This window comes from Excalfactoria chinensis, chromosome 13 (assembly GCF_039878825.1).
Source record: "Excalfactoria chinensis isolate bCotChi1 chromosome 13, bCotChi1.hap2, whole genome shotgun sequence".
NCBI classification, from domain to species: Eukaryota; Metazoa; Chordata; class Aves; order Galliformes; family Phasianidae; genus Excalfactoria; species Excalfactoria chinensis.
In genome coordinates, this window is record NC_092837.1 from 2,805,536 (window position 1) to 2,821,650 (window position 16,115).

General features: G+C 44.7%; 1 long non-coding RNA gene across 1 annotated transcript; it reads right to left on the reverse strand.

Annotated features, from left to right (window-relative positions):
* Positions 1–5,427: 5,427 nt before the first annotated feature.
* LOC140258028 (uncharacterized) lies at positions 5,428–9,231 on the reverse strand. Its single transcript, XR_011905168.1, has 3 exons — positions 9,105–9,231; positions 5,906–6,025; positions 5,428–5,645 (listed from the first exon to the last, which is right to left on the reverse strand). It is a non-coding gene; the product is annotated as an uncharacterized lncRNA (long non-coding RNA).
* Positions 9,232–16,115: the final 6,884 nt, after the last annotated feature.

Sequence of the window (16,115 nt, forward strand, 5' to 3'; positions counted from 1 at the left end):
GCTTGCAGTTGATTCTGTATCCAGGGCTCTGCACCTCTGAAGCCTTTTTGCAACGTGATCTCTGTGCCGTCCCTTCCCAGATGCTACGATCAGCTCTGCCTTCCTTTGCAGGTTCAAGCAGCTGAGGCTCTCGTGCCGGAGGACAGTCCAGGTTTTGAAGGTGTGGTTCTCAAGTTCACCAGAGCCTCAGGCCAGGCTGTGCTCAGAGCCTTGTTCCCTTTCCCACTAGACCATCTGATTACAAATAACCGTGACTGGATGGTGGATGTCGAAATCCATAATCCCCTGCAAATTGTTTAAAGTCTTGTCCATTGAAATGCAGACCATTATCAGACAGAACAATTTATAGGATTCCATGTCTGGCAAATGCAAATGCAATGTATCCTATGACATGTTTCATTGTCAGATTCTTTGTACTATTGGATAATATTATATAGTTCCAGACCCATGTGAATAATAACCCCAATTAATATGATCTTCGCCAAAACATATAAATAAGTCTATTTTAGACAGCCCAAGTATTTCCTTGTCAAGTTATTTTATTTTTAAGTCCCCCTTTTTACTTTACGAGTTACTTTTCTCTGCATTAATCCATGAGCAGCACACTGCATCACAGTCTCTCCTTTCATTTTACTCTAAATGGCAAATGGGGAATAGCACTTCCATGCCCAAAAATCCTTGCTGACGCTTGTGCTGGAGGACTTGGATCAGGATTTGCACAGTTGTACTGTTCTGTGAGAGAGACTTTCAATTCTTTTTCCTTTTTGCTGGGATAAACTCTAAAATACCTGATACAGTCTGCACAATGTGCAGTGGTGCAGGTATCCCCAGGCAGGACTTACACAGCCATCAGAGGGTCAAATGCAGCAGAGATGGGCAACGTCTTGTGGCTCCATTATTCCTGTGCTCAGTGCTGCATTAGCAGGGCCATCATGCTTTGGGTACCCAAGTGACAGGCTATGGGCAGTGGGAAGTGTTTTATAGAGTTGTCTATATTTTGCTTGGAGCAAACTCATGGGTCTCAAAGTCCCTCATTTTTCAGTGGAGACATGTTAAGATACTTAAAATGCTGTTTGCAGTCATTCGGCTCTATTCACAAGCACTGTAGATCTTTGGGGCTTTGTTTGGCAGGGGATTGTGCTAAGTATAAGGATTTATTACCTGTGTTGCTCATGCATGCTATTCCTTATTCTACCAGTAAATAATGAGGATGGAAGAGCTGCAGTTTAAATGCTCACTGAAATTTGGTTCATGGTTTCTTGTTGGATGGCTGGTCTTGGAAGAACCACTCATCCCTATGCTGATGAAGCTAAACAGGGGGCAAGAGATGGGCATTACCAGGCACCTGTATTTGAAGAGGTAGAGAGCACAAACATTTCCATGAACCTTACTCTCACCTGGAGAAAAACACAACTAGAAGGAAAAAATGAAATGGCGTCAAAAGTGCTGCTGCAAGAGTAAGCCAGAGTAGTGCTGTAACATCAAGGTGGCTTAGAGCAGCTCTGGTTCAACATGGGAGAAGCCGAGTGAGCTGAAATGCATAGGGTGCCTGTAGGGTTGTGCATGCGGGAGAGGGCCCAGGTCTTACAGCACGTGGAGAGAGCAGAGGTGAGGAACTTGATGGAACTGTGGCTCTACAAGAAAAAGTCCCCACTGTAGGAAGGGATTGATTTCCTCAATATCAAAACCAGTCCAGTCCTCCAGGGCTTGGCTGTGACTTTTTCTTGCTGTGAACTTAAGTAATGCTTAGTTTCATTGCTGGCGGGGGAGGGTCTATTTTCAAACAGTATTAGTGGAAATTTTGAATCACGACTTTCTGAAAACCCTGGATCTGACAGCACGAAGGTCAGGCTGCTGCACGATTTCCGTGGAAGCGTTCTCTTTTTCTGCCTGGAAATTTTAGATGGCTGGAATTAGGGAATGTGACAGATTTATCCAGGATTTCCAGCATCTGGTGCCTGGTGGGAATAGCAGCTCTGCCTGACTGCTGCTGATGCAGACTCCTTCCATCCGCAAAGCACTGGGTTCACCTTCTCATCCCCAGGGCTAACTGATGCCACAGAGCAACTGACTCCGTGGGAATGGCCAATGTTTTTATTCTTGTTGCTCACCATTTGCTGCCACTGCCCACAGTGGGCTTCATTCCCAGGTAAATTCTCAAAGAGAAAGGGTTTCCACTTCTGACTGCAGGCAGTAGCTCAGTCTGATCGGGTCTAAGCTGAATAAAGCAACTAGGGATGGGAAGTGGCAGTGTCCAATCCAGTGTCCAGCTCTCCCTTCAGGTTGTCCTGAAGCAACTCCCCAGTAAGCGGTGGTCACTTTTCATTCTCACTAGTCCTGACTGATGATCTTTTCTATGGACAATGGCACTGGTTAAACCCAACGGCTTTGCTAATCTGTAATTCGCCTATAAATCTGCTGACTGAAATCTGCATTTTGCTTTTCTGAAGGCAAAAATACTCTTGGTAAGAATGTCTTCTATTTCAATGTCCAACTGGACTGGGCTTTCAGATCTGGATGCCCACATTCATTGAGATCTCCTTTTGGAACCTTGCTGCACATTTTAGGCACTTCCTTGCTGTGGTGGTGCCTAAAGCAGGTGATTAAAAGAAGGAATCTCCATTCAGAGCCCTCCTTTTCCGTCGAACCTTCCTCCAGCTCCCATTCCAGGTGTGTATCTTGCATTATAAAATTTGAACCAGCTCGAAGGGCTTTGACCTTTTCCTCAAATAATGTTGAAAATCACTTGAAAGGCACCAAAAGTTTTGTGATTTCAGATGATTTATGCTTTGAGTTAAGGACAAGTAAGAAAGTAGGTAGTCCTCATGTGCTTGGATCTTCCAGGAGAGCTTTCTGTGTAACAAACTTATCCCATTGCTGAGGTTCCACCATGAGCCATTCATTTATGTTCAATGGGAGACAAACGGACTTTAGTGGGTCTCAGAGTAACAAAGATATTCATTGCTAAATATGGGAATTGCAAACTAACACAGTTTTTAAGTGAGACAATAGAAATCTATTTAATGAGCTAAATCTGACCAGAGATTAACTTCGTTCAAGACATCTTCTAATAGGAAAGAAGCAGCAAAGTTGCCCAGATCCCTTTGAAAATTTATTGCTGTGCTCAGGAATTCCTTGTACATACCAGGACTGGGAATCTGAGCAGCAGGCTGTTGTGGCAAGTAAAAAAAATGGTGTTATCTTGATAGCCAGATAACACAGTATCTGCTCACATAAAGTCATTTGGAGAATATTGTTTGTGAAAACCACTTTGCTTTGGATCCATTCCTTCTTCTTTCCGTTTTCTGATAAAAAATCCTAAACACCAAGCAGTTAAAGGCTGCCATAAAACTGAGAAGAAACACTGACACTGGTGCTTTATCATGCTCCATCTGGGAGGCAAGCCAGCTCTTCCTACTTCAAGTTTATTTCTCCTACTCTGCTTTACCTCAGATAATGTCTCATAAACAGTTAAGAGGGTCATTTATAAACGTCTCGGAATGGTTATTGCTCTCATCATGGGCTTTGGATCTTCGTGCTCTCAGCTAGTGAACATCAAGGTAAAAACCCAAACAAATTCCCAAGCCCAGGGCACTGCCTCTTTGGGAATGAGTCCTGCTCACAGGACAGGAAAGCTCCTATTTTATCCACTTTATTTTTTTTAACTCTAAGGCTCATCTCTCAGCTTGGAGCAGGTTTGCTAGCTTTCCAACCTTGGCATACAATTGTGCTTATGCTAAAACTATGGACTGAAATATCTAATCTATGATCTTCAACATTTTCACAGAGTAAAATTCAAAACAGAGTGGGCTATCAGGCAGCAAGGTCCTTGGTGGCAAACCACTCATGCTGACCAACCTTACATATGTTTTACCCAAAGTTTCGTTTTGTCCAGCTCTGTTACATTGAACCCCCTTGTAGCCAACAACAGCCACATGCAGCAGGAAAGCACAGAGCTCTGTGCTTCCCTTCTTGCTCGTGCCTTGCTCAGTAGCTGCTCCCCTGCCCATGGGTTGCTTGTAAAGCCCAGATCAGTAGGCATGTGATATACCCAGTGCCTCCATCAAATGCTGTGTGCTTATCCCCTGCATCTGTCCATCAGCAGATAGTTCTCAGGGCTGTGAGTGATAGCAGTGCCCAGTGGTGCCAAGCCATAGAAGAGCAGCACAGTGGTGTGCAGGCACAGTACAAGCTAATTTCTTGTGACTGTGCTTGGAGAGTCAGGCTGCACAAGGAGACATTTACAGTAATCTCTTGTGCTCTCCTAAGGAAAAGAATCCACCTGTGTAATCTTTTAAGTTAAGCTTCCCTCTGGTCTTGTTTAACATTATGAAAATAGCAGCTCATATAATTTTATTACCTGAGCTAAATATGATTCTTTTTCTGTCTTCCAGCTATTTCTCCTAATCCATATCAATAAAGCCACTAGGATGCAATGATTTTATAGGCTGCTGCTTCTTTGTCCTCTTTCTTTTATTACTCCAAATGTATTCGCTTCAAATAAACTAATTAATCTCACAATTAGAAACCTCAAGTAGCATTGTGCAATGCATGCAGGTACATCACAGGCAGAAACAGCAGTGACCACATATTATCCACTAGTCCTAAGTCTAAAACTTTTCCTTGGAAAGCAGCAAAAAGAAGAGCTCGATGAACTGGGGGAGGAAACTGGGGACTCCTGGTATGTTTGACCCAGAGCATCGGAAGTCAGGCTGTTTGGTGACACCCTGCTCTGAGCAACTGTGCTCTTCTTGGGCCACAGGAGAAGGGAAGAGAGAATGTTACCCAGATTTATTGCGTCTGGAGCGTTTTGAAGCCAGGAGGCTGAATGCTGCACAAGGATGTTGCAGCTCCAAAGCTCCAGATGGGACAACAGGAAACCAAACCACAGAGGCACAACAAAATAGGAAACTGATTTACTGCAGATATCAAGGAAAACCCAACTGCTCTGAATAATGAGACCCAAGGCTGTGACTTGTTGCCTCTAGCTTCACCTGTTACTTTGGCTTTGAGCAAACTGGGCATTCTTGGTATCTTGATCATCCCTCCATAAGACTAGGGAGATGAGAGAGAGAGACCTACACAACTGATGTTCCACCTCAGTTTCAGTGCACCTTGCAGCCCTTACTAACTAATAATTACATGTTGTTTTTATTTAACCCACTTAGTAGTCGCTAAGGAACACACTTTACCTTTGTTGCAGCCAGTGTGCTGTCACTGCTGAAGCTGAGCACTGTCTGAGTTTCAGTGAAGCAAAATCAACACAATAGATGCCATTGTAGGCAGGGTGTATTGGTTGCCCCTACATGCATGGAAAATAAATGACCATAAAGATTGCTAAGTCACACTGTCTGTATTGATGTTCTGTGTCAGCAGAGATTCCAATACAGGATCTCTGTGATTTAAAAAGAAAATTAAACGCTCCACCTAATTATAGGCCCAGGCACATATAGTTGCCTTTGAGTATTTGCAGCTGTCAGGTTCAAATATTTCTAATAACTGTGGCTGTGACATTTGTTCAACAGATGAGGTAAGAACAAAAAAGACGAAGGGGCACCGGGCTGGTTACAGGAATGGAAAGAAGATCAGATACATAACTGGATGCCATGGAGCGCTGTAACAGAAGTTTGACAGTGGTAGCAACCCTGAAAAACAAGATGGGAAAACACCTCACGGAGGAAATGGTTGGGAAAAACGTGTTGCTCCAAGCCCAGACCTGAGATGTCTGAATGTCAACGTGTCTCTCAGGAGTTTTTAAGATCCTGGAGCACCTTGTGCCACTTTCCCATGGGGGCATCACTCGCGTGTTTCCCCTCCAAGCTGTGCTGATGTTTCAGGAGCACTCTATCCCTGTCTTCCGTAGCTGATTTTTCTTTCTTTTTTCCCCTCACAAATAATTTCTTACACATTTCCGTCCTCAGCTGCTGTGATACGCTGTGTGTAAGCCACGAGGTAATGACAGAAATACTGTTTTGCAAAGACTTCCACTGAGAATTCCCATCATGACATCGCCGACAGGGGATACCTTAAAAAGAAAGCACTGTAAGGAAAAACACATGTTTGGGTTTCTTTGGGGGGGAGGGGGGTGAAGGCGAAGAAGGAGGAAAGATTAGGAGACTATTCTCAATGTGTCTTAGATCTATAATCTTTGCTGCAGAATCCAACTGTGCAGATCTATCAAGTTCAGCCATGCTTGAGTATACCACACAGGTGGATGGTTTAATCTTGACAGTTGAGCTTCCAACTGAAAGGAGGCAGAAAGAATGAGATGAGAGAACATGCTGAAACCTGTTTGGCTCCCAGCCGGGCTCTGGGGCTGTGCTGCTGTATAACTCTACTGCTTGTAAAACAAAGGCACAGCGATGGGTGGCTCCTTCACTCGTAGGCACTGCATTGGTTTTCCTACGGCAGTTGCAAAATAGCAAGGACCCTCCCACCTGACAATATAAAGGAGTCGGGTGCAGCTCTGCTCTTATAAGGAAGAAACAGCAATGCGGATGTGCCCTAGGAGAAATTAAAACTAAATGCTGCTGAGATACTAAAGTGGAGCATGTGTTTCAAGGAGGAATTACAATATACCCAAGAGCCGTGGATTTAGAGCTGGATCTTCAAATCTGCCCAGGTTGTGCATCCATGGAGTTTGTGTCTCATGTAGATGAGTCAAAACATCCAGTTCTCTCAGCAGGAAGAATTCAGAGTTGCCTCATGTCCAAAATGCAGTGCGTTTGGATGCGAGTTACATTTCTGCTGCAATCTTCTAGCCACATATGTAAAGATAGCGTGGCTTGTGTTAACATTAAGAAACAGAAATGCTAATGAAATGCTTAAGCACATACCTATGACACAATCTGAAACAGGTGGATATGGAGCGACTGAAGGCCTCACGCTTCACTCAAACCATATGTGGAACTCCCATTGCCATCCTGGGAGCAATGATCAAGGGCGGGAGATGGCTGTTAGGGAGCATGATTTAAAACTGACTTTGGAAAGGGTAATTTATGCTTTGGAGTCTCCTCAGATGTGTACCCGGTAGGAAATTCTGTAGCTACACCTGTTTACACATCTTTTGCTTCACCAAGATGCTAATGAGAAACCCAGCCCTCATGGTCACAGTGAGAAACTCTAACAATTACTAAACTCCAGAAAGAAAATGGTTTTCAGGGACTGATTTATCAGCAGGTTTTCTTATGGGACAGATAATTCATGCCAGAAGCTTTGAGGGGCTGCTGAGCTGCGCTCAGCTTTTTGGGTGCAAACATCCAGAAGCCCTTTCTAAACCCCCAGCGCTCCAGAGCTAAAGCTGTCCCAGCCAAACTCTCTTCCATCTTTTGCTTTTCTTTTCTTTTTTTCTTTAATGGCACCAACATGTTTAAATCTCTTCTGTCTGCCATTTGTATTTGTGAAGTTTTAGACTTGATGGGTCTTCAGACCACTGCTTTTGCTGAGATGTATTCTTCATTTGTTTTTGGTGCCCATGGGCATCTGAGGGCTCCACACTGTGCTGCTGTTTGCTGTGGGATTGGCACCTACTTAATGTCCCCCCTGAGACCCAACCATAAGTGCTACTTCTTACATTAAGTCGTGTCCTTTGATTAGAGTTGCGTTCAGAGATGACCGTCCAGCTTGTCACAGTCAGTTCCTGGGGGACCTGTAGTTGCAGATGGACAGAGTGTTCTGCAACAGAGTTTTGCCTCATGTGTGACAAAACCACCTGGAGAGGTCTTCATGCACCTACAGAGAGAGCCTTAAGGAGTGGTCTAATGCAAGAAGAAAAGGACTGTGCTGCACCCTCTCATAAGCCACAATGGTGTCAACTACTTCGGAAACAGAAATTAGGTTCAGTTTTAAACCTGGATCCATTTCCAAAAATCTGCCTAGAAATCCTCACCATCTCCCCACCTGGCTTTCCAGGTATATATTGGGGCAAAAAGATACCCACTTTGAGCAGCTGCTGCCAGCCTTCTGCAGGTGCAACCAGTAGAGGTGCCCTGTGGTGAGTTGGTGATGGAGCAGTGCCTACAGCACTCTGCATGGCTGTATTGCCTGCACCTCATCTTGCACAAAGAACTAGCGATGGGAGAGGCAGGAGTGAGGAAAATGCTTGGGGAGGTTGCAGGATCAAAAAGGTTGCTTAAACAATTGGCGTTTGTTTGGGAACCATCATTTCACTCTGTTAAATGCAAGCACAGTACAAGAAGAATAAGATGTGTAAATGGCTTAGCATGCTTAATAAACTGCGCTCCTGCAGTGCTTGGATGCAATCATGCAGTGTGAACCCATCAGAGCCACAGAGAACCTTTAAGAATCTAATCCCAGTCTCATTATTCCCCTTCCTAAAATCAGATTGCAAACCAGCAACAAGACTTCTGCTTAATGGTAGCCCGAGGAGAGATGTTTGTGTTGTGAATCATGTTAGATTTCACACTGATAGTCGATGAGTACATACCCTGATACCATCTGAGCATTTGGCGTGGTTCACAGTGAAGGAGGAGATGCACACCTTGGCCAGGTGGTTTCCAGTGTCCATCCATCCCCATGGCTGTTGTCCCCAGCACCACAGCCTATGGGTTGCCATGTGGCAGTGGCAGCCATGGGGCACTTCTAAGCACCTTGGTTCTCTGCATGAGAAGCTGCTTTTGTAACGTGCTCTCCCTCCCTCGCCTCTCTAAAAGCCTTGGGAATCGGAAGACTCCTTTTTCTCTTGGCATAAGCAGGACATAAATTCAAAGGGTTCTGCTGAATATTTGTTAAGATGCATATTTATGTGTAAAACCCTCCCTACTCCTCAGAAAACATTTAGATAAAAGAGGATAAAGATGATTTACTTATGCCTGAGGGCTGTTTCTATTTAAACATTGCACATTTATTTCTATTTACTCTGGTATTTACTAAAAAGGCATGGTTAAATTAGTGATCACTGCTTCTCCTGAGCTAATTCTGAAAGCTCTTACAGCACTTCTTCAAGGGAACAAACTGGGATGAACAAACCATGTCATTCCACCTGCAGGACAGTGAAAGCAAACACTGCTTCCAGCTACACAGAAATAAACTGATGCCTTGGGATTCCTCCATTTGGCAAAGACTTACTTGGATAGAAAACTCACCTCTACAAGCAGCCATCACCACACGACACATGTGACATCACTGAGATGGGTTGCTCCACCATCCAGGTTTTCATAAAGTATACAGGTTCCAGGCATCCAATGAGCTCAATAAATAGTACACAAGGGGCAACATCCCCAAAAGCCCCACTCTGAGCCCTACAAGGCCTTTTTCTGTTGGGGATATTAACAGTAATGATGCCAGTGCAGCCAATAACAGCCTGGCTGGGCTTAATGACCTCAGGCAGGCAGCTTCTCTCAGCTGGCTCCCAATCCCCAGGAAATGCACCCCGGCTGATTACTGTCGCCTAAGGAGTCACACATGGACCTGGGAACCTTCTTTTCATTAGCTGAACCTGTGCCCAAGGAGCCACTGCAGAAACATATTTTTTCAATCAGATAATGCATTTCCAATTAAATAACTTGGTTTTTGCCTGTTTTCTCTTTCTTTCCTGCCATACAGGAGCTATCTGTGTTTAACGCTGTAATGGAATCTTAACCATAAAGTTGGCTGTGTTCTTCAGAAGTGATGGTAACGGTCATTAAGATGTGTTATTGTTTTTCACTGGGCATATTTGTACCATATGGACATGCAACATGACTCAGAGCTAGACGTTCTCAAAAAATGCAGGATGAGATGTAACTGATGAGGCTGTGTAGAGCGGTGAAGTGCCTGAAGGAACTCCCAGCAAGCAGGAAACTGCATCTTCCCATACCTGCTGCTGTAGAGTTCCCCTGCAGGTGGCTTTGGCAAGGGTGTAATAAATGAGTCCACATGTTTGTTATAAGCATTATGAGTGATATATGGTAAATGTTTGCAAAGCAATGGAGAAGAAAGGCTGCTAGGGCAGGACTTTGGGTTTTAGATGGCAGCCGTGCAAGAAGGAATGGGAGTTGAAGATGAAAGGGTTTGGGGAGCGCCAGTGGAGCTGAATTAAATATGAATCAGAAATCTTTGACAAAGAACGAGGTAAGAAGTAGGGGAAGATTTCCATTTCATTAAGAGCTATTAGACCGTGGCTGTGCCCCTTTCCAGGACTGCCTTTGTTGGAGGGAGGGGAACTGCATGTGCTCCTGGCCCAAAGGAAGCAAAAAGATGTTGAGATGTCCCCAAGGATCAGATGTCACACAGGGCAAAAGGGCTGACCCACTGCAGGTGCCATTCCCTGATCGCTTGGATTGGTGATTTATCGGGTCCCTGCAAGCCAAGTGAACTTATGGCAGAAAAGAATTTCTCGGTGGATTTTCCTGGTTCTGAAAACACTTTTTTTGTTGTTGTTTTTGTTTTTTGTTTTCTTTCTTGATGTGACTTCAGCAGTCTTCTGAGCAGAGTAGTGCAAAAGAAATAATGTTTGAAGCAATTTCCTGCATGTAGCAAGTTAAATAGCTCTGCACTGAAACGTGAAGTAAATAACTTTGAAGCACAGTTAGTCTTTGTTCTTGGTTTCAGTGGTGAGTTTCTTCGAGCTCTCATGGCACGGAGATCATTTTTAAAGAAAAAAAAAACAACAGTAAAAAAACACAACACAAACCTTGGCACGTTTAATGGAAATCAATCTGAATGGGAATTTCAACTGTTGGTAAATCAATGCCATCCCCACACTCTATGCATACTTGCCCTTAAAAATGATGCAGACATTTATTCAGAAAGAAGCCTGTACAGTGTTTGGTATGCAGTGAATTAAACACCAGTGGTGCTTTAGAACAATTGCAAAGAGAGTGAGCTCCTGCAACCCACCCTTGAGCCAACAGCCATTGTGTGTGCCACTGCTCGTCAACTCTCTCTGCCCAGGTCACGCTGTGCAATGCACTCACAGCCCTGCCCTCGTTTGCTTTGGGCAGAGGTGGAGGTTGTGAAACTCTTCATGCACTGTCAAGAAAAGACTTTTCCTGTGGTCTGAGAAGTCAAACTGTCTACAGGTGGTCCATGCCATGCAGTGCTGGTGCACTTCTCCAGCAGCGGGGCTTGGTGAGTTTTGCAGCTTGCCATGAGCCTTCTATCCTGGGAGGTTGTCACTCATCCCTCGCAGCAGCTCCTGCCTGGAGCGATCCATCACCATGTCAGAGGCAAGCCCTCGCTTGTTCCTTTCTATGGATCAGAAGAGAAAGACACATCCAGGGAAGGGAGGAACAGCTCTACGTGTCTTGGTGTCACAATCACAGATGTGTTTTTACAGTGTGCCTGACCCAAGGGGAGCACCCACCCCACCCGTTTGGTATGGGGACCAAGATGGGCTGGCACAACACAGGGTATCCGGTGCATGTGGGGCACAACATGCACAGAGCACAGTGTGTCTCCAGCATATTGTACTTCCCCTGGTGCACTGGGACGTGGGACCCTCAGCACTCACCAAGGGCCGGGTCACAGAGTCCATCTGCTATCTCTGAGGACAGCACAAGTTGGGCAGGCTGCTGGACGAGGTGGTCTTACCCTATCTCTGCTCTGAGGAGGAATGCTACATGCACTGCTAGCACTTGCATTATCTGCGCCATATGCACCCATCTGGTTCTGCTGAAGGTTTTGATCTCAGCCGGGTTTGATTTATGCAAGAACAGCAGCATTCCCTCTGTAGAAGGCAATGCGTGATGGTTAACGTTGCCACTGCTTAAGGGTATGGCCTCATCCCACCAAGGCAGTTTTACGTTGCCCCTTATTGGACACATCTGGAGGAGGAAAGGAGCTCTTCTCCCTTGGCCCATGTTGGCTGGGTTTGGGCCAGGCAACGTGAAACCCCTGTGTACTTTGCAATGCCGTGGTTTGTGGGCACGCTGTTTTTCTGATGGCCAAAGCCTGGGAAAATGATACTGAAGAGGTTGGTATGTTCTCTGCACTGCAAAATACAAAGCAGGGATTTGTTAAAAATCTCTGCAACGGAGGTTTCCAGCCCCCATTGTGAGAGGAGCAGGCCTGGCATCTATACAATGAAGAGCCTCAATGAAATGTGTTGTGAAGGCTGTGCATCATGAGTTTGCATGCACAGAACATAACAGCACCCCGTGTAGCTCATTCTGTGCTTTGGTTTGTCCTCATAAACATGAACAATCTTTCTCATTTGGGTTTCATACTTCATACTTTGTGCTTCATTCAAGTTTTGCATGCTTGAAACTCCTCTTTGTGTGTGTTTTTTTTTTTTTTTTTTAAGCTATCTTGTTAACATCAAGTAACATGACATATCATGATGCATCATCATACCATATTACACCATCCATTTTATTGCATGACATTTTGCAGAGTTCATGAATGAGTAGTCATTAGTGCTGAAAAAAGGGCCCTGATTGCTCAAGGCTCCCACAAGAAAAACTGAAATGTGAAATTTGTCACATTAAGAGCTCTTTGTCTTCACTTCCTGGTGAAATCCATCTGATTCTGAGTGTGATGCATTGATTTTCATTAACGAAGCATCGTTCTGGGAGTTGAGACGGGAACTGAGAAGAGACAATTTCAATTTAAATGTCAAAGGAAAGCCAGGAAGGCCAAATAGTGACCTGACCTGGAGTGAGCGCAGAGTTCTGTAGCAGTCAGGGCTAGTAAGCCCTGCAAAAAGTGATTTGTTAGGGTTTGGGTGAATTTCTGTGATGTAGATACTGGAAGGAATTTTTATGGGATCTGGCCCTGGAATTGAGAGGATTAAATAGCAAAGGAAAATCCGATGTGCAATTCGTAACTGATAGCGCACAGAAATGATAGTTCTTGTAGCAACTGGAATTTGAGTCACCGCTTACTGTGGCCAGCCACTTCCAGCCATCTGCACACCAGGAGCCAGACCCAAACCCAGGCTCTGCACCATGAGCAGCACACATTGCATGGGGCCACGCAGCATCAATGCGGAAAGAACTGTCCTTTATGGAAAGGACTGTCTGAGGCTTGTCCTTTTGCAGGCACTGTGTTTGTCCTAGAAATATTTTCTCGTTTGAAGAAATACGCTGCGGTAGGCCTGGATTTCTTCATGACATCAGGAGGGGTGTCCCGTGGAAGGAAAAAAGACGCAGCCCCCGTAGTGTCCAAAAATTTAGTCCATGTGGCAAAATCAGTCTGGCTTGGAGGAGCCAAAGGGAAGGTCCTCAGCGCAGCGTCAAACAAGCCAGAAAATGCACAGGACAGGAAACAAATCATAAAAAGCTCTGCAGTGATGCAGCCCACGCTCCTGCCCGAGCACAGTAACACGCTGTGTATCACGGGCTGCCATGGGAGGCTGGTCTGGGTTTCATCAGTGAGGTTTGAGACGCTTCTTGGACTTTTTGCTATTGGAATTAAACCAAAACATCACAAGGTTGTGGTCAGGCTTGCAGGAGAGAATGAAGGTAATACAGTCTGTGAGTTTGAGCAGAAGACTTGAAATCAGTTCAGGGTCCCATCTTGTATCCTGTTAACTCAAGGCATTCTCTGGGCTCAATCCATCCTCTTTGTGACCGTGTTCTTGTAGTGGTGCTCAGCTGAGCCACAGCTATTAGGAGCAATGCCTTCAGTCTGGGAGGCAAAGTAGTGCAAAATCATCATGCTTTCTATTTTGCATGTGCACTGAGTTTGAATGTTGCTGCCAAAATGGACCCCTGAGCAGGTGGATAGTGCTGTCTCAAGGTACAGCCTGCATAAGGCTGAGTCTCCGAAGAAAGGGTGAGAATTGGGGACAAGTCCCACTGCATCCCCTGGTGGTGCTGTGATGGGGATTGGGAAGGTCTCAGCCACGTGGGGAGCTGCGTTTTGTAGAGGGTGGATGCTGAGCTACTGAGGTTGCTCAACATTTCCAAGAGCACAATGTAAGGCAAAGGGTTACATTTTGCAATGCTAAATATAAGACCAATTGAAGATAAACATTAAAAAAAAAAAAAAAGATGGGTTTTCCATAAGGCAACTGGTGGGTTACTGACCTTTTCATGTTATCTCCAGAATAGTCTTCGTATTCAACAGACCTACAAACCCATGCTGTCCTGTGTGATTCTCCAGATACTGCATGTGGTTGTAACTTAGTTAGGGACATTCAGATTATCACCCTGAATGCAGTGAAAAACCGAGGTGAGATCAGAAACTCCTTCCTGAGAGCGACCTGACTGGAAAAAGGGAACCCTACAGTGGACAAGCCAAGAGGTCTTCAAAGTACTGTGATGGGGAAATTCACCAAAAAGCACAGGATTTGCTGAGCCTCTGGGATTTGTAAAGGTGCTTCCAATGGCCTGTTGCTGGATCTTAATGAGATGACTGAGCCAGTGACACACAGTCTTCCCAAACACCAAGATCCCGATGGTCACCACTACAGGGAAGTGAGGTCTGAGTCTCAGAGCTGCTGGGGCTGCGCCTGGGATGCGCTGCCTGCGGGACGCGATGCAGGAGGTGGTGTGGAGGAGGGAAGGAACGCCAGGCCTGCAAATTAGCATCAAAGCGTTGGTGCGAGGTTTATGGGGACATTTACTAGTGTTGTTTTCATTATTTACACCAGCCTCGATTCTAGGAGTTCTCATTAAAAGCGTAATAAATGTAAAAATATTTTACAGGGTAATAAAAGTTCCAAAGCAAAAATAACTTTATATAGTGTGATTTATTTATTTTTTTTTTCTTTTACAAAATACTGTGTGGTATCATATTGAACCTGCTGATTGCTGATGGGACAAGAGAAACCCTTCTGTTTTGGTGCAGTGTGAGGGGACAGGCTGGGGCTCAGCACTGCTTCCCTGCCAACCATTCACCAGGTAACTCTCACTGTCAGTGGCTTGGAGGAGAGCATGACAGGCCAAAGGCAACCTTTTTTTATGGAGAAAGCAGAGAAAACCAGATCATTTGTATTTTTTAATATTTCTTTTTTCTAGTTAAAAAAAAAAAATACATTAAATGTATCCAGAAAGACACTGCAAAATATGGAACTGACAAAAGGAAAATACATTAATGTTTTCAAGTTCCTCTATAAAATATGTTTGCATAAACACACTGTGTGTAGTCGGGACTGGCCTATAGTTTCTGGAAGTATGTTAAACAAGAAGAGTGATATTTGCCAAATCCTCTGTTATGGTTTTGGGATGTGCAGTCCTCTGCAGAAGGACAGAACTGAAACAAGGAAACACTTTGGAATGAACTCAGCTTGGAGGCAATCCAGAAACCTTGTGGAGTGAGTGGAGATGAGAAAAAAAAAAATGAATTTAACCATTAAATCATCCAGCAACTTGTCATCTGCGGCATTTATCTTCCAGTCCCAAAGATAATAATGTTCCAAAGTCATAATGACATCTAAACATCTTTGATCACGGAGCAGATGAATTGGTCCAAAAATGCTGAATTTGGCTGTCTCTCCTGGGTTATCCTAATAAATACTGAGTCAGCTTTGCAAATGGAGTGGTTTTCAAAAGTGTGGAATGAACATAGATGGGCTTGACCTACATGAAGCTGGAGGTGTTAGTTACAGCAGCCGGTGGGACTTCTGTTTGCTTGAAAGTAAATGTAAGATTCCTGGTTTTAGGCTCCTGCAACTATGAATGTTCTGAATATTTTTTTCCAGGCTGACTCTAAAAGCTGCCTTCATAATCTGACCTGAGCAAAAACTTTGGCTTGTGAAGGTTCTAGACCTGAATTTTAGCAATTTGGGTATCTCAGCTGGTGTGTAAACCTGTTCTTGGGCAGAAGGAATGGGAATGGAATGGGTTCCTGCTAGAAGCAGCCTTGACCTTTTTCCTTGCCCATTGACTAAGCCAACCCGTGTCCGGGATTATTGAAGCATTAGCTCACGGGCACAGGGGAGGTGCCATCCTCACAAAGACCATGAAATGACACAATCAGCCCAGTGCCATTTCTAAAATCCATTAAAAAAACTGAGCCAGACAAGAGGGCTTGAGCATTCGCACCCTGTCTAGCAGGTATGAGCTGAATGCTCAGGAAGACAGCATAATTGCATGACAACGAATTTGGGCTCTTGAGCTGAATCATCCACTGCTGGATTCTGTCTGCGTAAGTGTCTGTGACCAGAATAGGGAGTTTCTCTGTGAAGCTTCTCAAAGGGGAGGCACGAGCCAGCCAGGAATTGTGCAATG